Genomic DNA, 24,586 nt, shown 5'->3' on the forward strand with positions numbered 1-24,586 from the left:
CTGCTAAGTTGTTTAGAACTGGCCAGCAAAAGATTGTTTTCAGGAAGGAGTATTTTATCTGACATCGTTTGGAATTTTCAGCCCATGGTGATGGTTAGAAGACCAGCAATGCAGTTTGTTTTCATTTATTTTTTGTTTGTTATTACTGTTTTTTTATTTTAGAGAGAGAGAGAGCAGGGAAGAGGGGTGAGAGAGAGAGAGAGAAAGCATCCCGAGTAGTCTCCACACCCAGCACAGAGCCGGACAAAGGGCTCAATGTCACCACCCTGCGATCACGACCTGAGTTGAAATCTAGAGTCAGATGCTCACCCAACTGATCCACCCAGGTGCGCCTACACAGTTTGTTTTTAAATCACTACGCACGCAGCCCTGGTGCCTGTGCCTGGGTTGACTGCCCCACCGCGTCCCCCTAGGTCAGCCGCGAAGATGTGCTTCCCGGTGGCAGAAGGAAAGGCCGAAATGAAGCTTAGCAAGGGCAGGTTTGCTGCTGAGGCAGGGGTGGTAGGGGCAAGACCCCCTTAGAGATAGGCAAACCGAGGCAGGGCTGCAGCTGTGGTGGGCGGTGCATTTATTAAGGCTCCCATACGTTGCAAGAAAGACACACATGGAATTACATTGCAGGGAGGTGCGGGGCCCGGGAATGGTGTAGGAGCCCCCGCTGCGGCTGACCAGTCACTCTGGTACAAAAAAGGAGGCAAGTGATGCATTAATAGGCAACAGGCCTCTGAGAACTGAATGGAGAACGTGAGTTTTTATTTTAAGTTCTCTCTACCCGCCAACGTGGGGCTCGAACTCACAACCCTGAGATCAAGAGTCACATGTCCCACTGACTGAAACAGCCAGGCGTCCCCAACAACCTGAGTTTTTGAGGTTCTTCTGAGCACAACCCAAGCATTTGCAGGCACTGGAAGACAGTGCCTGATGGGTGGGTCTGCCTGTCTTCCCCAGAACAGGCATCCCCACTGGGAAGAGAGCCACCGTACCCTCCTCTTTGAGGGGAGGCTCTCTCTCCCCTGCCCTGGCCGCCTTGCAGCCATTCCCCAGGTAGCAGGGTTGGTGTCTGGCAGATAGCACAAACCCCAAATGTTTTACATAGAAAGCTTCTATTGGGGATTACTCTCCTCAGAAGGTCCTGTGGGCCAAGATCTAATCGCCCGGTGGAATGCTCTTAGGCTCAGTAGAAACAGAAGAAACAGCTGCTGTGCAGAAAGAACAGAAAGGAAACAGAGGACTCAGGACCCACTGGTGGCTAGAGACCACTTTGGCCGAAGCTCAGGGTAACTTCTGTTGACTTCAGTGGGGGCAGGAAGGCAGATTGTTAACTGTTGTCTATATCCAGGGCTGGGAAACTTTCTTCTGGAAGGGGCCAGGTAATAAGTATTTTAGTCTTTCTTTACTGCATACTGTTTTTACCCCCCTCTTAAAACAATACAAACCATGGGGCGCCTGAGTGGCTCAGCTGGTTAAGCATCCAACTTCGGCTCAGGTCATGATCTCACGGTTTGTGAGTTCAAGCCCCACGTCAGGCTCTGGGCTGCCAGCTCAGAGCCTGGAACCTGCTTCGGACTCTGTTTCTCCCTCTGTGTGCCCCTCCGCTGCTTGCACTCCATCTCTCACATGGTCTCAAAAAAAAAACATTAAAAAATAAATAAACAAACAAACAATACAAACCATTCTCAGTTCTCAAGCAGGAGAAAAACTGGCCATGGGCCGGATGTGGCCTGAAGACCATGTTTTGCTGACTTTAGATAGTTGACCCGTTCTTAAACTGAAGAGAAATCACAGGGAGGCAGTCTATCAGAGATAGAGCGAAGTGACTCTACCATCCCAAGAAAGGAGCCTTTCTTGCAAAAGACTTGATAAATAATTTGGAACCGGGTGCATGTAAGAGTCACTTTGTTCCTACTGGAGTGAAAAGAGAAGAGTGTTGTGGTGAGAGAGCTAGGGTACGACTGATGGGCGGCCACTGCCCTCGGCGGAAAGCAGAAGTAGGGGAAGTTACAGGGTCTGCCCCGAGTTCCAGGTTTGCTGATGCAACTTTTTTCCGTGTGGGGGATTTATGGGGTAGAAGATATGAAATAGATTTGTGGAAAATGGACTGAAAAAGGACTTCAATGAAAAGAAGCACAGTCTATCCCCAGCTATGTTTATTTTGGATGTAAGTCTCCAAAGTGTGTAAGAAAACGGGAAAACCCAGCTCCAGACAAAACTGTCCATATCTGTGATAGTGGGAAAGGGAAGGGGACATTCTCAGGAGCTCAGGACTTTAAAAGGTATATACAAAAGATAAAAGGGGGACTACCTCCCTCGGAACGAACGCAATATCAGCCAAAACCCACACACGGTGTTCGGAAACCTAGAACAAGCAGAGTTACATCCTCCCCCTTAGAAGCCGAAGGCTTGGTGAGAAGAGGCGCTGGGATTGGGTGCACTCAACTATCAGGGCTGGGTCAGCACTGGCTGCGTAACTTGGGGGCTCCAGTGTAGGATGAAATGTGAGAGTCTCGGTGCTAAAAACAACAACAATAACGACAAAAGTTGCTAATAATTTCAAGATGCTAAGAGCAGGATAAAAACCAAGCTCAGGGCTGCTCTGAGCAAACCATTCAGGTAGGTGCACACTCATGAGACAGTTCTTGCCGGAGGACGCAGGACTGTTGAACCCTCCCTGTCTAACCCGCCCTGCTTCCTTTAAGGTTCTCAAAGGGAGACGTCAAATACAGTGTATGGGACCCGCTAGCAGGTTCCCCTTCGTTTTGCGGTGGGTTCCTGTAGCCGCCTTTGTGGCTCTCTGGTGCACTGGGCTGCAGGACACAACTGAGGCCCAGCACCCAGATCTTTCTGCCAAGCAGGAACCGAGAATGCCTGAGGGTTTAAAGTGTGAATGGAGAAGAGAAAAACAGCAAATGTCTGGCCTGCCTAGAGGGCAGCAGATAAGCCAGGAGAAGTAGAAGAGTGCCCTGTGGTGACCTCTCCCACAGGCAGACACCCCAGTCCCTGTCCCAGATGTTCTTCTGAGAAGGCAACTGGATGGAGGGGACTAAAGGCAGACTTTCTCCAGCTCCCCCGGCGCCCCTCACCGATGAGAGGAAAGGGGCTTTTAAAAGTATATTTGGACTTAAAAAGAAACAGGAGAGCAGTATTCTCCGCTGCTTTGATGGAATTTGATGGCATAAATGCCAAGAGATCCCAATAAGCAAGGAAAACAGCCGATTATTTTTCTTCACCTCCTTCGTAAAGCGATGGTTATGGTCATCTGAGAAGTTTTAACAAAGGGAAGAAGAGTGTCTAAGAGAGTCAGGTAATAATGCGGGTGTTTAAAATGAATCCAAGTGTCTAGAACTGTACAAAATAGGATAATGTAGGAAATTGCACGTGTGCTCTGAGTCTTTGTAATTAGTCTTTGAGTAATCCTAGGACACAGGAGAAACCAAACAACTGGGCAAAGAAAAAAAAATCACAAATTTTGGGGGGAAGAAGTAGAAAGAAAGTTTAATCCTCAAAATCGGGACTAGTAAATTTGAAATTTAAATTGTTGGTAAAATTGCGAGCAAACAGCACTAGAGAGTCGAGTGTAAGAATGAGATAGTAATAGAAGCCCACACGTGTTGTGTAAACAAGTGCTTTCAATCCAGACTCTCTTACAAAAGGGGGTGGGGATGGGAGTACAGTTATAGTGGTAAGTCAATGGAACAAAAGCAGTAATTCCAGCAAGATGATGAACAAGACCTAGCGTGTTGTCCTTGGGGACAAGATGAAGAAATGGTGACAGGTGAATCCGCAGCCTAAACCGTACACGCCGTGCGGATGAGTTAATGTGTCAGAGTCCGCTTGTCCAGGGGGTGTCTCGTAGGGTCTGTCCGTCGCTGCCCCGTTGAGGAGCTTTGTCAGTAACCTACATGTTGGCACAGAAGGTGTACTTACCAGGTTTAAAGATCGTCCGAAAACTAGAAGGGACACATAGTGCCTTCGCTACAGGTTCATGTCTATGTAGGCTGGAATCTCAATTCCAAACCAGCAGGTTGACATTTTTAACTAGAATACACGTGAAGAGAATTTTTAGCTTTAAAAAAACAAAAAAACAAAAAAAAAAAAAAAACAAGATTTTTGGGGGCGCCTGGGTGGCTCAGTTAGTTGGTTAAGCATCAGATTTGATTTTGGCTTAGGTCGTGATCCCGGGTCACAAGATCAAGCCCCCCGTCGGGTTCAGTACTGAGCATGGAGCCTGCTTGGGATTCTCTCCCTCTCTCTCCCTCTGCCCCCCCACCTCATGCTCACATGCTCTCTCTCAATAAGTTAAAAAAAAAAAAAAAAGGATTTTTGTTGGGGCGCTTGGCTGGCTGAGTCAGTGGTGCACGCAACTCTTGAGCTCAGGGTTGTGATTTCAAGTCCCACGTTGGATCCAAAGATTACTTAAAAATAAGATCTTAAAAAAGAATTATATTAAAAAATGAGAGTGTTAGTACTACTCACTTAATAGAGTTCTTTTGAACATTCAGAGATCGTACTTACAAAACATTTAGATCAGTGCTCTATAAATGTTACCTGTTCTTGTTCAGTTCTGGGCATTTTGTGTATGTTGGCATATGTATATGTATGACCTTTTATCACATATGTTTATTGAAAAATTATACATGTATTAAAATATTAAAACAGGACCTTTCATTTTTCTGTACAAATGGGCACAATGTTCTGTACTTTGGTTTTTTTCCCGCCACAGACTGTGTATCTTGGAGATCTTTCCATATAAGCACATGTAGATCTCCATTCTTCTTTTTTTTTTTTTTTTTTTTAAAGAAACACATTTTCTGGGGTGCCTGGGTGGCTCAGTTGGTTAAGCATGCGACTTCAGGTCAGGTCATGATCTCACAGTCTGTGAGTTTAAGCCCTGCGTCAGGCTCTGTGCTGACAGCTCGGAGCCTGGAACCTGCTTCAGATTCTGTGTCTCCCTCTCTCTCTGCCCCTTCCCTGCTCATGCTCTGTCTCTCTCTGTCTCAAAAATAAATAATAAAAACATTTAAAAAAAATTTTTTTAGTAAAGAAAACACATTTTTAAAAAATATTTATTTATTTTTGACTGGTTTGGGGGAGAGACAGAGAGAGAGAGACAATTAGAGAATCTCAAGCAGGCTCTGAACTGTCAGCGCAGAGCCTGATGTGGGGGCTCGAACTCACAAACCATAAGATCATGACCTGAGCCGAAGTCGGATGCTTACCCGACTGAGCCACCCAGGCGCCCTACTCCATTCTTTTTTAAGCTGCGTAGTATTTCATTGTGTAGATGTACCATAATGTGTTTGCCTTGTCTGTCATTTAGGTTGTATTCAGTCTTTTGTTTTTACGGACGATGCTGCCATGGATTTCCTTAGAACTCCAACACTGGAGTCAGAGTGACCGCGTTTGGGTCCCAGTATTGTCACATGCTAACTCTGTGGTCCCGGCTTAGCCTTACTCCACTTTAATTTCCTTAAGTGTAAAATGTCAGTACTAATCGTGCAGAACTCAGAGGGGTTCTTGTGAGGATTAAATGTAAAATGCCTTGCTTGGTCCCTCATACCTAACAAGTAAGCTCTCAACAAATACAAAATACTCCTATTTTTTATTTTCCAACTTTATTTACATTTGAGTTTTTCTGGAGGGTGAATTCTTAGGGGTCAGATTGTGAGATCCTAAGGTGTACATCTAAAGCGGGTAGCCAGTGTTAACTTGTCTCCACATCGGGTAGTCATGTTTGCCCCTCTAGGTGACCAGACACTACCTTCCTGCACTCTTGTGCCCTTGGGGGCTGACCTCTGTAAAACCGTATCAGATCACATCTCTACCCACCAACTCCCAGTCAGCTTCCCTGTGAGAAACACGGGCAGCAAGACGGGGTGGGAGGTAGGAGCCCCGGGCCTCTGGGTGGCCGTGGCTACACCCCTTTTCCAGAAGCCACTTGGGTGGCTCCTCCCTCCTCCTTATCCACTCCCTTCACGGTTCAGTGAGAGCCCCCTCCCCCTGCTGGATGTGCCTGGTGGCTGCCACTTCCTGTGGCGGCTTGTCCCTGGGCGCTTCACCAACCCTTGTAGGCCTCCTCGGCCCTGGGCACATCTATAAATAATCCTCTTATCAGACTTCCTTCAGTAAACCCTGTTAGCATGCCATCTGGCTGGTACACCAACCAATTTACATGCCCGCCGATAAGCTAGGAGAATACTTGTTTGACAATACTTGTTTTGGCAATACTCTCGTGTCAAATATTTTTTGGGATTTTCCCTAAAATTGTCCCCTAACTTGTTTATTTTTTCTGAGCACCAGTGCTGTCATTCATCTTTTATTACAGACAATGTTTACTGTTGAACTTCAATTTCTTTCTTTTTTTAAAAATTTTTTTAACATCTATTCATTTTTGAGAGACAGAGACAGAGCATGAGCAGGGGAGGGGCAGAGAGAGAGAGGGAGACACAGAATCTGAAGCAGGCTCCAGGCTCTGAGCTGTCAGCACAGATCCCGACGCGGGGCTTGAACTCATGAACCCTGAGATCATGACCTGAGCCAAAGTCGGATGCTTAACTGACGGAGCCACGCAAGTGCCCTTCTTTCTTTTCTTTTCTTTTCTGTTCTTTTTTTTTTTTTTTTAAAGATTTTATTTTTTTAAGTAATGTCTATACCCAACGTGGGGCTTGAACTCAGGACCTGAGATCAGGAGTCACATGCTCCACCAACCGAGCCAGCCGGGCACCCCTGAATTTCAATTTCTTAAAGGCCTTTGCATAAGTGTTGTCTTACTATACTTCAGACTGCTGTAGCAAAATAGAGTGGGCAGCTTATAAAGAGTAGAAATGGATTTCTCACAGACCTGCTGTGTGGGAAGCCCAAGATCGAGGGGCAGGCAGAGTCGGCCTCTGGTGAGAATCTGCTTCTTAACTCATGCTCATCCTCTCATGATTGGAAGGGGCAAGGGAGCTCTCTGGGGCCCTTTGTGGGGTTTTTTTTTTTCAAGTTTATTCACTTATTTTGACAGAGAGCACAAGTGGGATAGAGGCACAGAGAGAGAGAGAGAGAGAGAGGAGAGAGAATCCCAAGCAGGCTCCGCACTGTCAGCACACAGAGCCCAGTGTGGGGCTCGAACTCACAAACCTCAAGATGACCTGAGCTGAGATCAAGAGTCCGATGCTTAACGGACTGAACCACCTGTGGTTTTTTGTTTTGTTTTGTTTTGTTTTGTTTTTCAATAAGCTGGGGTGCCTGGTTGGCTCAGTCAGAAGATCATGTGACTCTTGATCTCAGGGTCGTGAGTTCAGGTCCCATGTTGGGTATAGAGATTACTTAAATAAACTTTACCAAAAAAAGTACACATGTATTTTTAAAAAGTAAGTTCTACGCCCAACACGGGGCTCCAACTCATGACCCTGAGAGTCACATGCTCTACCAGCTGAGCCAGCCAGGCTGTCTGGGGTCCTTTTATAAGGGCGCTAATGCCATTCATAAGGGCTCTACCTCATAACCTAATCACCTCCCAAAGGTCTCACCTCCACATAACATCACTTTGGGAGTATGTGTCAACTTATGAATGGGGGGGGGGGGATGCAAACATTCAGTCCGTAGCAAATGTAGATATTTATTTCTTCAGTATTGTATTAGTTCAATCTTTACAAGGCCAATTAAGAGTATAAAAAAATTTAGGGGAGGGGCGCCTAGGTGGCTCAGTCGATTGAGCGTCCGACTTCGGCTCAGGTCATGATCTCGCACTCCGGGAGTTTGAGCTCCGCGCCCGGCTCTGTGCAGACAGTTCAGAGCCTGGAGCCTGTTTCCAATTCTGTGTCTCCCTCTCTCTCTGCCCCTCCCTTGCTCATTCTCTGTCTCTCTCACTCTCAAAAATGAATAAATGTTAAAAAATTAAAAAAAAAATTTAGGGGCACCTGGATGGCTCAGTCGGTGAAGCATCCGACTCTTTTTTTTTTTTAATAAAATTTTTTTTAACATTGGGGCGCCTGGGTGGCTCAGTCGGTTAAGCGTCTGACTTCGGCTCAGGTCATGATCTCGCAGCCCGTGAGTTCGAGCCTCACGTCAGGCTCTGTGCTGACAGCTCAGAGCCTGGAGCCTGTTTCAGATTTTGTGTCTCCCTCTCTCGCTGACCCTCCCCCGTTCATGCTCTGTTTCTCTCTGTCTCAAAAATATTTTTTTATTTTTTTATAAAAAATAAAATATAAAATATTATTTATATTTTAGAGAGAGAGTGAGCAAGCAATGGAGTGGCAGAGAGAGAGGGAGACAGAATCCAAAGCAGGCTCCAGGCTCTGAGCTGTCAGCACAGAGCCCGACACGGGGCTCGAGCCCATGAGCTGTGAGATCATGACCTGAGCCAAAGTCGGAAGCTTAACTGACTGAGCCACCCAGGCGCCCCAAGCATCCAACTCTTAATTTTGGCGCAGGTCATGATCTCACAGTTTATGGGATCAAGCCCCACATAAGCCTGCTTGGGACTCTGTCTCTCACTGCCCCTCCCCCACGAGCATGTGCATTCTCCCTCAAAAATAAATAAAATAAGAAAATTCAACCAAAATTATATTAAGAATTATTGGAAACTTCATACTCCAGAATACAGGCTATTAAGGAACCACCATAACTTTTGTTAGGTGTGATGATGACTGTTGGTGCGTTACAAAAATGTCTCTCTAGATTTACCCTAAAATGTTCCGGAAGAATGTTCTCTCCTATCAGCACAGAGCCCGCTTCGGATCCTCTGTCTCCTTCTCTGTCTGCCCTTACCCGCTTGTGTGTGTGTGCGGGCTCTCTCTCTCAAAAATAAAAAATAAACATAAAATAAAATGAAATACTTCAGAAGAAGAAAAAACAGAGTGAGGGGAATACATGGAACAAGCCTGGTAGATGTTGGTAATTGTTGAAAGTGGATGATGAGTAGGTGGTATTTCACCACACACATATTCTTTTTTATGCCCGTTCATTACCTCCACTGTTGTGTTTACTTGAAAAGTTCAAGATAAAAAAAAACAACAACAAAACCAATGGCAACAACGAACAAAAAGACAACTAAAAAATACAAGTAGGGAGAGGGTGACTAGCAAGATGCACCGGGGAGGCCCTCTCCCCTGCCCCAGCCTGGCCCCCAGCACCCGCCAGGTCACTCCTGCCCAGCCCAGCCCAGCCACGAGCAGGCGCTCCTCGTCTTCAAGCACAGGAAGCAGTGGCTGTGCACGTTCTGCCTGCCCTGCCGTGAAGACCCACAACAGCAAACCATCACGGAGATTTTCCGGTTGCCATGCAAGGAAGATGAAAATGTTTGCAGTTTCCTAGAAGGAGGATCATTACTTAGAGGCTCTAACAAACTGACGTATGGACGTTACACACAGCCTTCTGTTTTGTCTTCCATGTGGATTCTTCGGAGAGTGAAGTTGGCATTTGAAATGTGATTTGGTATTCTTGGAGACATTAGACAAGTATTTTTGAAAGTGTCTGAACCGGATTTAATTCTCCCTGTAGACAAGGTCGATGGTATGCTTGCAGAAACAGGGATGCAGGGAACGGTATTGGAGACCAACGTGAATGAGATTGTTCCCTTCGTTGATGCACAAAAACACCTGTGCTGTATCAGCTGTAAAGAATGTGAATCTTCCTGCAATCCCAAGAAATACTGACATTGATAGCATTCGTGTAAAAGTGGCAAGGCTGCCTTCTTTTCAGTAAATGATTCGCAAGGCTAAAAAAACAAAATTGGGCTCTTCCAGGGTAAAATCCAGAGGGAAACGGCATTTAATGTTACATGCAGTTGCTCTCCACAAATAGGGGAGAGTCTTGGATTTAAGTCAAAATACTGTATAGAAGTTGTATAACATTGACAAGTTCCTGCGTGATTTTTTTGTCTTTCCTAATCTGCATTCCTGCGTCCGCTGAAGGCCTGTCTCTGCATACCGGCTGCTACGGTATTCAAAAAGCATCTTACATATTCTTTAATTACGTACAACCCAAATGTTGGTGTTTTGAATGGATTACAAGCGCAGCATTCTTTAATTCCTTCTACTATTTGTCATGGTGGTTATTTAAAGAACCAAGTATATGTTGCATGAAAACAGTATGACCTTTTTCTCTTGGCTTAAATAAGCGCCAAAGTAACTGGGGGGAAAAAAATTCAAGTGGAACAGTTTCAGTTGGGCCGTACCTCTCTGTGATCTACATTCCCTTAGGTATGACAACGAACATTTAAGCATAACTTTTCAATTTCATTTATTTATTTAAGTAGGCTCTGCACCCAATGTAGGGCTTGAACTCACGACCCCAAGATCAAGAGTCGCACACTCACTGAGCCAGGCAGGTGCTCTTAACCATAACTTTTCCATTGTGATTTTATGTTCACATCATATTTGGATATCCCCCGATATATATATTTTTTTACATTTATTCATTTTTCAGAGACAGAGCACAAGCAGGGGAGGGGCAGAGAGAGAGAGAGGGAGACACAGAATCTGAAGCAGGATCCAGGCTCCAAGTTGTCAGCACAGAGCCCGACGTGGGGCTCGAACTCACAAACCGCAAGATCGTGACCTGAGCCGAAGTCGGAAGCTTAATCCACTGAGCCACCCAGGCGCCCCACCCCCAATATTTTTAAAAGAAAAACTTCAAACATACATGCAGATTTCTCACATCCTTTTTATTTTGAAAAATTTCGTGTATCTGTGCAGATCGACAGAACAATAGTATGAAAGTCTGTGTGCCCACTATCTAGATTCAACAACTTGAAAGTATTCATGACCCTTTTGCTCCTTCTGTTGCTCCCTCCTCCTCCTGAGTTTTTCAGTGTCCCTGCTCAGAACCCCCCAACAGCTCCCCTTTCTGCTTGGCCCTTGAATGTGGTTGTTCTAAAACGGCTCCAGCTCTGTCCTTTATCTTGACTTAAGAACTAAAACGTTGTGTCCCTTGTTAAAGGCCTGTCAGTCATCAGAAGATGGAGAGAAATTGCTCGGTGTAGGAGAGCCCATGAGAATGTCTGCTTCCTGAACTACTTCCTGCTCCTTCCTTTTGATCTTCCCAGTTGCAGATCTTCTGGCCTTTGCATGTTTACTGTAAACTATACCCTGAAGCTATTCCCAGGAAGGCATGCAGGGGACAGATTTGGTGGAGATTCACGCAGACTAAATACCGTCTTTCTGGGGCGCCTGGGTGGCTCAGTCGGCTGACCATCCGGCTTTGGCTCAGATAGCGAGTTCAAGCCCCTCATTGGGCTTTGCGCTGACGGCGCTGAGCCAGGTTCGGATCCTCTGTTCCCCTCTCTCTGCCCCTCCCCTGCTTGCGCTCTTATCTCTCAAAAATAAATAAACATTTAAAAAATATGTCATCTTTCTCAGTTATAAAATTGTGGGATGTCACTATCCCCCCCTCCCCCATCCCCACAGATAATTTAAAAGTTGACGATCACACACCCCATTAACAGGTTAAATACGCACAGTACACATTGATTTCTGGTCTCAAGGCTTCACAGACCCTGGAAAAGACTGCATCTAACCCTTTTAGTGTCCAAAGGGGAAAGGGAAAATTTGTTCAACTAACTCTAACTGCCTGTATTACTTGAATGAGAGGTGAGTGTTGCCTTCAGAAGTTCCTTGCTCTTGAGGTACAGTCTCAGTTATGCTGAGAAGGAAGCCGGAGCTGAGGTGAAGTGGACCTTGAGACTGGGAGAGAAAAAGAGCAGTATATGGTGCTGACGGGTCGGATAAGGAACAGGGAAGGAAGCTCCCTGAGTCCTTTAGTGCGTGGTGGGGCTTTTTTATTGCTTAAATCAACACAATGCAGAAAATTAACTAGCATATAAGAGGATCCTTAATAAGCAGTATGTGTTTATTATTGGAAAAGATAAGTTTAAAGAAAAGGAACTAGCTTAAAGCAAGACAGTTTCCTTTTTAATTTTGTTATTTCCCAAATATGGTTGCCCTGTGGCGGCTACTGATTTAATAGAAGTAAAACAGCTGATGTTAATAGAAGTCACAGATTGGTTTTGGTCTTGGTTGGCTTTTTAAAGCAAAATGGTTGCCCTTTTTATTTTCTATTCCATACTACATATTGAACAGAGTCAAATATCTAGCTAAAGGATCCCATGTGGAACTCTTTAATAAGAAAATAGTATTGACGGGGCTTCTTATGAATTAAAATGATTAAGAGGAAAGAATAGTTAAAAAGATATATATCCCGTGATTATATAACATACTTTTATTTTAACGAAAGACTAATTATTAATCTCTTATTATAAAACGGTAGCGGAGTTGTAATAATTTACTCTGATTTCATTATCAAAAGTCTAGCACGGGCGCAGTCCGAAAGAAGCCTAGAGTTTAGCTAATGTATCGTACCAACGTCGGTTCCTTACTTTGGCAGCCATACTACAGTAATGTGCGATGTTAACGCTGGGGAACCTGGATGACAATTATGTGGGAACTCTCTGTATTATCTTTGTTACATTTTGTAAATATAAAAGTATTCTAAAATAAGTTTATGAAGAAAAAACAAAGCCTAACATACGATGTGGAGTATAGCAATGGATGTATGGATAACGATCTGCTCAGTATTACCCCAGTGACGACTATAATCATGAAAATTACACATGAATAAATCTTGTGAATTAAAAATGTGACATTTTTCAAGAAAGTTCCATGTGAAAATATTCAGCTCAGGTTATCAATTCTAAATTAACAATCAATAAAGCACAATCAGACTAAGAACAGTTCTTTAATGTGTTGGGTACTTAGGACACCTAGAAATACTCTTTCTTGAGGCTAAAATAAATTAGATGAGGCCATTTGAACAAAAGAAAGCTGTTATCTGCCAGTTTCTCCTGCATTTCTGGTTCATTTGGAAAGAAAAACAAAGAACTGCGGATATCAGATGTCTATGTGTTCCTTCTTTCTCCGTTTTCTGGTATTTGTATATTCCTGAAGTTACAGCAATGGTAAGATCCCACTGAGGTATAGCGTTCTTTCAATAAATAATTCTGCAGACTTCATTAAGGATATCACATGCCTTCTCATTAAATAAACAGAAAGAAAGACCCTGTGTCCATTAGGCTTCTCGTTGGTCCCACCTCAGTGTTTGACATTCAGTCTTATAGACCAGACAAGTGCAAACAATAGTCAGTTCATGGGCCACATTTGGCCTGTTGTCTTTTTTGTTTTTTTAATAGCCCATGAATTAAGAATGGTTTTTACAATTTTTTTTTTAAGTTTATTTTGAGAGACAGCATAGGAGGAACAGAGTGAGGAGAGAGAGAATACCAAGCAGGCTCATAGCTATCAGCGCAGAGCCCAACGCAGGGCTCCAGCTCACGAACCGTGAGATCGTGACCTGAGCGACCTGAGCCGAAATCAAGAGTTGGACGCTTAACCAACTGCACCACCCACGCGCCCCGGTTTTTACATTTTTAAATAATTGAAGTAAAAAATACCAAAAGGAGAATCTTTTGTGGCACATGAAATGAAATTCAAACTTCAGCATCTGTAATTAAAGTCTTACTGGAATACACCATAAAATTGTGGCTGCTTTCCTCCTACAAAGGCAGAGCTGAGTAGTTGTGACAGAGAATGTATGGCTTGCAAAGTCTAAAAATGTTTGCTATCTGAGCCTTTCGAGAAAAAGTTTGTCGATCTGTGGTAGACAACTTCCCCCATACACACACTCCCTGTTTGTTTTCAGAACAGTGTTCTCGTTTCTTGGCTTTCCAACCAAGTGCCGCTGTGGGATTTAAGCAGCCGTGAGCAGGGCTGGTGTCGCGAGGAAAGGACTAAAAGCGTAACTAACCAGGAGAGATCTGGCAGACAGTAACACTCAGGAAGGTAAGATGTCAAGTACCAGAGGAGCTAATATATGGCTGAAGAGGCCAGGCAGGTCCTGGTGATCTAACAGAAAGGAGGTCGCATCTTAAGAAGTCAGCTGAGGAACGGGAGACTTGAGGTACGAGTGGTCTAGGCAGAGTCTAGAGGGTCAAAGTTTGCAGCAGGAGCTGCATGAAAAACAAGGTGATACCCAACCCAAGATCTAATCTTGGGGCGAAGGGGATTGCCCCATTTTAACACTGCTGTCTCGGTTGGATAGCCTTAGGTCCAAAACTACCAGCGCCGTCCGGAAGAAAGTTCAAGTTTAAAAACGCAGACCTGAAGCGCCTGGGTGGCTCAGTCAGTTAAGCATCCGACTTCGGCTCAGGTCATGATCTCACGGTTCATGAGTTAGAGCCCTGCGTCAGGCTCTGTGCTGACAGCCCAGAGTCTGGAGCCTGCTTCAGATTCTGTCTCCCTCTCTCTCTGCCCCTCCTCCACTTGTGCTTTGTCTCTGTCTCTAAAAAATAAATAAATGTTAAAAAAAAAAAATTTGTTTTAAATAAAAATGCAGACCTGAGGGGAACTGCACATTCTCACAGATTAACTCCTCTGAAGGTTGCTGAAGAAAAGCTAATGACTCTGCTACTAGACTTTCCTTAATGTCTAGTTCTACACACATCTTGATTACAAGATGCCATTATTACTTGTATATCTCGGCAGGATAACCTTGGCCCGGAAGCTGGTCCCTCCTTCGTGACTGGGCCCTATATCTAGTTCCACATCACAGTGAAAAGCCATCTTCTTACCAATCTCCCCAGCAAGAAAATCTCCCTTGTACATCACTGGAAGTCTCAAGTGCCTATATCTCAATTCCCCTTTGGACAAAGTCCATAGTGAACAACAGTTGGGAGAAGAAAAGTGACAGAAAGAGGGAAGTCATTTAAGTTGTGCTCATTCAGTCATTCTTAATAGTCCGTGATAAAAATAGATCCCTTAAAACTGGTAAATCCAGGCACCTGGGTGGCTCGGTTGTCTGAGTGTCCAACTCGACATCAGCTCAGGTCATGATCCCAGGGTTGTGGGATCAAGCCCCATGTTGCGCTCTGTGCTGAACATGGCACCTGCTTGAGATTCTCCCACCCGCCCCCTCTGTCTCTCTCTCTCTCTCTCTGTCTCTCTGTCTCTCTGTCTCTCTGTCTCTTTCTACCCTGCTCACTCTTGCTCTCTAAAAATAATTTTTTTTTTTTTTTTTTTAATAAGAAACCACAACTGATAGAGGCACTTGGATCGCTCAGTCAGTTAAACGTCAGACTTCAGCTCAGGTCATGATTTCATGGTTCATGAATTTGAATCCCGAGTCAGGCTCTGTGCTGACAGCTCAGAACCTGGAGCCTGCTTTGGATTCTGTGTCTTCCTCTCTCTCTGCTCCTCCCCCACTCACACTCTGTCTCTTTCACGGATAAATAAACATTTAAAAAAAGTTCAAAAAAAACACAACTAATAAATCAAGTATAGAAGAAGTATATTTTAAGATATAAAAATAAATACTAAAAAGAGCAGAAAGAGGGAGGAAGTGTGAATATACTAGTTTCACAAGTACTCAGAGTAAGCAGTCAGTCTTACCTAAAGAAACAGGATTAAGTGTAATATAGAAACTTATATTTATAAAGTTAAAATACAAATAGGTATTTTCTTATAACTTATTAGGAAAAACACCCAGAGACACTATAGTCACATCCATACAAGAAAATAGTCCATGTAGTGAAAGATTTAAAATGTTAGAAAAACAAAACAAAAACCCAGAAAACATTATACACAATGTGATGCAGATTTAAGACCAAATGTTTACATATGTGGGTTGGATTCGCTGTGACAGGCACTGTTGCCTACCCTACAGCTCTCCCCTTGCTGTTGTTTGGGCGATATACCCAGCCCCTTGGCATGACTCACTATTGGTCAGGCCTCCTGTCAGCCTCCCTGACACCTAAGAGTAGCCAGGCATATGATCCGTTTGCATGGCCAATGAGATTTGAGGGGACATCTGTAGGGCTACTGGAAAATAAATCTTTTCCCCTGTTAAGAGTAGCCCCAGGAAGACAAAGGCTTTTACCCTCTCTTCTGCCTTTGAATGCACCTGAGAGGTTGGGAACCACAGGAGCCAGTTTGAGTTCTTGAGTCAACAAGAATAAGGAGTGTCCCAGCAGAAGGAGCCTGTGAACTGAGGACACTATTGAGCTGTTGAATGAATGCCAACCACCAAAGTTGCAGAGTGACTCCTATCTTTACCTCCATCGTTCATTTCTTCAGGCCTAGCATGGAAAGAGGTCTCAGTTCATCTTGCTTAGCAAAACATTCCTTAGAAGCTTTTGGCCAGTTGTCTTCGTAGACCGCTTAGGTATTTCACTTGGAGCAGAGAATAGTTGATTTTATACTAAAAAATCTTCCCAGCAGAGAATCTTCCTGGCCCTGGAGTATATATAAATGGCCTTGGGCTTGTGGGATGGGATCCCGGAACACTGGAAATAGCCGTGCAATAACAGAAGGTGATTCAGGGAGGAGCTTCTTGAGGCCACACTAAGGGTGTAAACTGCTCCAGACAGCCCTTAATTCCTTGCTTGTATGAATGCTTTAAGCTGCTATAGGAACACATTGAGTGTTCCTCCCGCTTGGTATCTCTCAATGATTTCTTTTTTTTTTTTTTTTTTAATATTTATTTATTTATTTTTGAGACAGAGCGCGAGTGGGGGAGGGGCAGAGAGAGAGAGGTAGACACAGAATCCGAACAGGGCTCCAGGCTCCGCGCTGTCAGCACAGAGCCCGATGCGGGGCTTGAACCCACGAACCCTGAGATCATGACCTGAGCCGAAGTCAGACGCTTAACTGACTGAGCCACCCAGGCGCCCCACCACTTGCTGATTTTTTAGTGACTTCTACCAAACCCACAATCTCTCCGGTAGACTTTCTTCCCTTCCCCCGAGGCCCCTCCTCCCTCCCTTTCCCTCGCATTCATTGACTTCCTAATCAGGCTCAAGCTTCTACGACTGTCTTAACTCCTAGTTACAAAGATCTCCAGGCCCTCTTCCCCACTGGCTCTCTGTCCCTTCTTTCTAATTTTTTTTTTTTCAACGTTTTTTATTTATTTTTGGGACAGAGAGAGACAGAGCATGAACGGGGGAGGGGCAGAGAGAGGGAGACACAGAATCGGAAACAGGCTCCAGGCTCCGCGCCATCAGCCCAGAGCCTGACGCGGGGCTCGAACTCACGGACCGCGAGATCGTGACCTGGCTGAAGTCGGACACTTAACCGACTGCGCCACCCAGGCGCCCCTCTGTCCCTCCTTTCTAAAACAGATTCATTTTTCGTGCTCCCAGCTTTTCTGGGAGCCACCTCACCACTTTCTTCCCCGTTTACTGCAGCGGGGCTCTGGGTAGTCACCCCACACACCCACCACCCACAGTGCTGTTTCTTCCCGCATCTCCTGAACCTCCCTCTGTCCATAGTCTCTCCTGCTGCATATTTGGCAGTCGGTTTCCTTCCCCACAGCTACACTGACGCTGTTCTCTTATAAGGTCAACAATGACCTCTTTTTAGCTAAATCCATTATTCTTTTCTGGTTTCTCAATCTCTTGACCTCTCTGGTACATGAAACACACACACACACGTACATGCACACATACACACACACAAATGATTTCTCCTACCTCAAATGCTCTCTCTCTTCCTTGGCTTTCGTTCTGTTTGCTAGCAATTCCTCCTGTCTTTATTACTTCTATCCCTCTTGCCACCCCTTTACTGGGTACTCCCTTTTTCAGCCCTTGACACTCTAGTCGGTCTTTACTCTTTCACTCTAACACGCAGCATCTTTCCTACGGCTGTTCCGTCGGTGCCAGAAAGGCCTGTGCTGCTTTCTCACTCACACGTTAGCCCCTCAGTGTTCACTGTTCATCTACTCTTGGTATTTCACTGCTACTGTAATTTGGACCTATCTCCTTTCCCAAACTGGCTCCTCCTCCCCATTGCCCTGCCTTTGGTCATGGCATGGTCATTTTGTCCCTGTGTTAGTTCGATAGCGATGAAGGAGCGTGGGGCTAGCTGAGGGCAAAGTGCAGGCTCACGGCGCCCCCCCCCCCCCACCAAGGTGGGACATGTATGTTACTTTGGACACTCCCAGCTACCCCAAAACAGGAAAGCACAAAAAAACAAACGGTTAAACTGATAAGTGTCTCCACCAGTTTACTAGAAAAAGGCGATCCCATCCACAGCCTGAATTCCCTACTGTCTGATGTTAATGCTTTGCTAGAGGAAAAAACAACCTTAGCTTGACCATAGCTGGGCCTCCAGTACGTCTTTAGAATGTCAGCGTGTCTTTAGAAACTCTTTCTTGGGGCGCCTGGGTGGCGCAGTCGGTTAAGCGTCCGACTTCAGCCAGGTCACGATCTCGCGGTCCGTGAGTTCGAGCCCCGCGTCAGGCTCTGGGCTGATGGCTCGGAGCCTGGAGCCTGTTTCCGATTCTGTGTCTCCCTCTCTCTCTGCCCCTCCCCCGTTCATGCTCTGTCTCTCTCTGTCCCAAAAATAAAAAAAAAATAAATAAATAAAATAAAATAGAAACTCTTTCTTGACTTTGTCTCCTCCAATTCCATAAACTGGTCACCCCCACACTTACAGTGCAGCTCTTCCTGCCCATGGGTCCTGTCCCCATGCTTCAATAAAATCACCTTTTTGTACCAAAGACGTCTTCAACAATTCTTTCTTGGCCATCAGCTCTGAACCCCATGAACCCCACCATCACCCCTAAACCTCATTAATAGGACTGTCATAACCACAACAACACAGCAACAATAAAAAAAAAAAGAACCCACAGAAACGACATTTAAGGTGTCTTAAACAACAGAAATTTACTTTCTTACAGTTCTGGAAGAAACTAGAAGTCCAAGATTAAGGTGCTGGCAGGTCTGGTTTCTCCTGAGGCCTCCACTTGGCTTGCAGATGGCCACCTTCTTGCTGTGTCCTCCCTCACATGGCCTTTTCTGTCCACATGCATCCCTGATGTCCTCTCTCTCCTCTTAGAGGGACACCAGTCGTACTGGATTAGAGCCCACCCCAATGACCTCATTTCACCTCAGTTGTGCCTCTGAGGGCCTTATCTCCAAACGCAGACACCTTCTGACGTACTGGAGTTAGGGCTTTCACACAAAAATGGGGAGGAGGGTAATTCAATCCATTACTGTCACCCAGGCCAAAAACTTTACTGTCTTCTTGACTGACTTCTATCTTCTACCCAGACATTTAGTCTTCTGGACTTTTCCTATTAAATACTAAATCGATCTCTTTACCACCATTCCCAAGTGCCGTTGTCAGGCCTTAATCTAGTAAAAAATTTTCCTGCCTCATCTTTATAAGGCCCTCTATAATCTGATCCACCTCATCTGTTGGCATTTTTACCAAAGCCAATCGTACATAAAAAAATAGAAATGATACTATTAAAAAAAAAAAAAAAAGAAAAAACAGCCTCAGCCCTAAACGCAGGCCCAATGCCCAGATGTAGGCTTCATGTAGTTTCTTTGATCTAGAATATGCTTGAGAAAATTACTTTCCACCATATCTCTTTTTTCTTGCCATGCTGGTTATTCCATAATCCTAAATAATAATATTATACAATATTATTTAATATTATGCAATAATAATATTGTGCAATATCGAATTGTATCTACCAGTTTAGACATTCTACCTTTTTTAAACAATGTTTTCTACGTTTTTATTAATTTTTGAGAAAAACAGAGTGTGAGTGGAGGAGGGGTAGAGAGAGGAGACACACAATCCAAAGCAGGCTCCGGGCTCCGAGCTGTCAGCACAGAGCCTGATGCGGGGCTCGAACCCATCAACTGTGAGATCATGACCTGAGCCAAAGTCAGATGCTCAACTGACTGAACTGCCCAGGCGCCCCTAGACATTCTACTGTTTATGAAGGATAAGAATTAGGCTCAGAGGCACTACCCCATACCACCTTGCCTCATCCCACCGCCCAATTTTTGATAGTTATAAATTATTTTTGGTCCTTGCCATCAACATTTGAGAGTATTTCTTAATTCCTCACAAAGTAAAATGAGGTTACTAGTGCCCTTGCTCTTCCATTTCTCCCTCTCTTTTCACTTTTCAACTTCTTTTTTAAGAATTTTTTTATTGAGGATAATTCTATTACTTTTATTGTTATTTTTTATGTAAACTCTAAACCCATTGTGGGGCTCGAACTCACAACCCCGAGATCAAGAGTCGCACGCTCTACCAACGGCTTCTGTCAGGTAGATCTTTAATCTCACATTGTTAAGGGTGATTGCATTTATAATCTGTGCATGACAGTATCCAAAAGCTATATGCGTATAGGTTTATTCTAAAAGTGTGATGTCAATACACAGGGCTTACGTTATTATGACTATGTGAATATTGTGCCAGAGGAAATTTTGACTGTAACATCCATTGTTAACCATCCCTGGACTGTTCAAAATAATATGCTCTGAACATCTGTACAAATACATCCTCTTTTCTTTCATTCTACCTGTTGCTCAAAAATCTTGCCACATTTTAGTTTCCTTCACATTTGGACATTTTGCTCTTAGAGTTTGTAATTTATTTTTTCCTTATTGAGAGTATGTTAGTTTCCTAGGGCTGCGGCCGGATCATGCTCTCTCTGGGCCCTGGGGAGGAGCCTTCCTTCTTTCTAGCTTCTGGTGGCTCCAGTAATCCTGGCATTTCTTGCCTTGCAGCCTCAATACTCCAATCGCTGCCTCTCTCTCCTTCCCTGTGACTCTGTGTGTGTCCTCTCCTCTTCCTATAAGGGCCCCGCTACATGCAGGCTGCTTTCATCTCCAGATCCTTCACTAATTATGTCTGCAAAGACCCCATGCCCAAATAATGTTACATTTTGAGATTCCATGTGGGCATGAATTTTAGGGGGCTACTATTCAACACAGTACAAGGGGAAAACATGATTTTCTCACTATATTATTAATATTTTCTCTACTGTGGGGCACCTGGTGACTCAGTCAGTTAAATGTTGGACTCTTGATCTCAGGTCAGATCTTGATCTCAAGGGTCATGAGTTCAAGCTCCACGTTGGGCTCCATGCTGGGCATGGAGCCTACCAAAATATATATATATATATTTTCTCCACCACAATCTACGGTGAGAGGAAGTTATGGTCCAAAATGAATCCAGGAACTCAAACATTGTCATCACTGCCTTGTTTCTTTCTCTCCGTGCTCTGCCTTTGTTTCCTTCTGTGTCAGCTTCATTCTCCTGCAAGCTTACCTCATGTGCTGACAAAGTAGTTTCCAGCATCTCTCCAGGCTCAAGTCTTCTTCACAGATTGTGATCCTAGCAAAAATGAAAACTACTTTACCGATGGTTCCAGTAAAATACCTCTGAAGGACTTTGCTTGGCTCATCTCTGAACAATCACTGTGGCCCAGGGCATGAAGTACGCTTATTTGGCCAAATTTGAGTCGCATGCCCGCCCTGAATGTTGGGAGGTCGGATGACCCTACCCCAGGGATGAGGAAGGGATGGTGTCCTAAGAGATTCTAAGTAGGCAAAAAATCACATTATCCCTTGCAAAACTGAAAATAGCTTTATCAATAGCTTGATTGACAGCTGTACATAAAATTCTAGGTTTATAATTTTCTTCCAAAATATTGACAGTAATATCTCATTATTTTCTTTCATCCCAACATTACGAAAAGAAATTGAAAGTACAGAAAAATTGGAAGAGTTTTATACTGAACGTCCATAGATCTGTCACTTAGATTCTACAATTAACATTATATTTCCTTTATTAAATACCTTTCCACGTATCCATCCCTCTGCTCATCTATCCATCCATCTTATTTTCTAGGCATTTCAAAGTAAGTCACAGACACCGCTGCCCTTTACTCTCAGACACTTCAGCGTGCAGATCATTACCGATATTCAATTCGGTTTGATATTTGTTTACAATTTTTTTTCATTTGAGCTAAACTTTTTATACAACAAAATGCAGAAATTTGAAGTGTGCCATTCAGTGAGTTTTGACACTGAAACCCAAACCCATATCAAGATATAGAACATTGCGTCTTCCCTCGTGTCCCTTCCCAGGAAATCCCTGCACCTGCCCCCTTGCAGAGGTAACCGCTGTTCTGAATTTTGTTTTTCTCTTTGTGGATTCATTATGCCTGTTTAGGACTTCCTGTAGATGGACTCATACAGCAGTCGCACTTTTGTGTAAGGATTCTTTCACTCAGCATAATGTTTTTACACTTATCCACGTTGTTGTCTGCATCCCTTTCATTGTATAGCTATACCACCGTTTATTTATCCATTTTTCTACTGATAAATACATGGGGACTGTCTCTAGTTTTCAGCTATTGTGAATACAGCTGCTACACACATTCTTGCACACATCTTTTGTGTTTTGTTTTGTTTTGTTTGTTTTGGTTTTTTTGTTTTAGAGAGAGAGAGAGAGAGCACGCGTGCAAGTGGAGGAGAGAGGGGCAGAGGAAGAGAGAGAATCTCAAGCAGGTTCCATGCTTGGCACAGAGCCCACCGCAGGGCTCAGTCCTATGACCCTGGGATCTTGACCTGAGCTGAAACCAAGAGTCAGATACTCAACGGACTGAACCACCCAGACGCCCCTGCACACATCTTTTTGTAGGCACAGTTTCCATTTTTCTTGGACAAAGTGCTAGGAGTGGAGATGTGAAGTCATAGAGTAGCTGTAGGTTTCATTTTTTGAGGACCTTGCCAGATCTTCTGCCAGAATGATCATCTTATTTTACAGCCTTCCAATAAAGCATGAGAGTTCTGGTTGCTCCACAGCCCTTGCCAACATTTGTTGTCAGTCTTCCCAATTTCAGTCATATTGGTCATATAGTAGTGTTTCATTTTGATTTTAGTTTTTAATTCCTGATTTCTAATGATTTTGAGCAGTTTTTCATGTGCAATTTGTGTATTTTCCTTTAGGTAGTATTTGATTAAATCTTTCAGTCATTTAAAAACATGAATTATCTTTTTTTTTAAACACAAGTGGGAAAGTTTATTAAAGCAAAAAGTGCACTGTCAAAATAGGAGACCAGCCGAGCTAGAGAGAGAGCTGCATCAGATTATCTTTTTTGAACTGTACAGCTCTTTTTTTGTTGTTGGCAGGGTTCTTTATATATTCTGGATTTTGAGCTTTCTCAAGTATGTTTTTTAAGTATTTTTTCCAAACAATACATTGTCTTATAAATGTATTTATAAGAAACAGAACTATTTAAAACTTGATGAATTTATCATTTCTTCCTTTTATGTTTTTTGCTTTCAGCGTCCTTCCTACCCCAAGTCATGAAGATATTCTTCTGTGTTTTCTTCCATCTTTTTTTTTTTTTAATGTTTTTTATTTATTTTTGAAAGACAGAGAGGGTATGGGCAGGGGAGAGACAGAGAGAGGGGGAGACACAGAATCCAAAGCAGGCTCCAGGCTCTGAGCTGTCAGAACAGAGCCTGATGCGGGGCTCAAACTCATGAACCATGAGATCATGACCTGAGCCAAAGTCAAACGCTCAACCAACTGAGCCACCCAGGCACCCCTCTTCCATCTTTTTGTTTTAGTTATTATGTTTAGTCAAGAATTCATCTCGGTTTATGTGTATGGTTTGAGGTAGGGATCAGGATTCTTCTTTTTCCCCTATGGATATCCAGTTGTTTTAAGACATTAACAAAAATTCTAATGTTTTCTGATATCTAATAATTGCAGATTCCCTGCTGCAAGTCTGATTTTTATTCCCTTGAAGGTGACTGATTTCTTCCCTCTCTAAGTGCTTTTTGGATCTTCTTTTTTCCTTAGTACATCTAATATTATCCTGCCAACCTCTCAGTATCTTCTTTCGATCTGAAGATTCATAGCGATCTTAGCTTTGGTAGATTTTCTTCAGTGATTTCTGTCATAACTTCTACCCTTGCATTTTCTCTGGGCTGTCTTTCTAGAACACATTTTGGTTGTATTGTGGACCTGGATTTGACCTCCAGGTCTTTTATATTTTCTCTTTATTTTTTGTCTTTCTCATTTTTCTCATGTCATATTTCTACCTTTCTAGAAACAATTATAGTGTGGCAAGCATATTTTTACTTTCCAAGTACTTTTTCTTGTTCTCTAATTGTTCCTTCTTTATAACATCTTGTTTTTACTTTAGGTATTTATTATATCTAGAATATCTCCAAAAATATTAATTAGAGGCTTGAAAATTTATTTTTCTGTTACTTAAATTGGTTCTTGTGAGGTCAGATTTATTTTTGCTTCTTCTGTTTTTTTTTTTTTTCTTTCTTTCTTATGTAGCTGATTTCCCTCCTGTGCCCACTGATATGGGGGGTGCTTTTTATAGTTTTAAAAAAAGCAAAATAAGCTGATTTTTTTCTAGATGTGTTTCCTCTACTATTGCATATAGGGTGGTTTTCCTGCTAGCTAATTACTCAGAAACCAGAAGAGGCTGACAGGAAGTTCTGTGTTCATGAGCAGAGCTTGCTACACAGGAAGACTTCCTGTTACAATGAAAAAATGGAGAGCCAGAGAGAGAAGGGCTTTGCTGGGCTGCTACCACTCACCCCCCTAGTATTGGTTCATCAGTATTGTATGAAAGCTATTGTCTGCTGATTGTCCTTTTCTCATTTCTCACGAGATGAGAAATTTATCTATCTATTTATTTATGTTTTTTAAAGTTTATTTACTTATTTTGAGAGAGAGAGAGAGAGAGAGAAAGAGGCAAGGTGGGAGGGCCAGAGAAA

General features: G+C 43.6%; 2 pseudogenes; both read left to right on the forward strand.

Moving 5' to 3' along the window:
• Nucleotides 1–24,586, forward strand: part of LOC125939322 (protein numb homolog) — a 70,690-nt pseudogene that overhangs the window by 36,056 nt on the left and 10,048 nt on the right.
• Nucleotides 427–12,912, forward strand: LOC125908496 (AP-3 complex subunit sigma-1-like; annotated as a pseudogene).

This window comes from Panthera uncia, assembly GCF_023721935.1.
Source record: "Panthera uncia isolate 11264 chromosome B2 unlocalized genomic scaffold, Puncia_PCG_1.0 HiC_scaffold_25, whole genome shotgun sequence".
Taxonomy (NCBI): domain Eukaryota; kingdom Metazoa; phylum Chordata; class Mammalia; order Carnivora; family Felidae; genus Panthera; species Panthera uncia.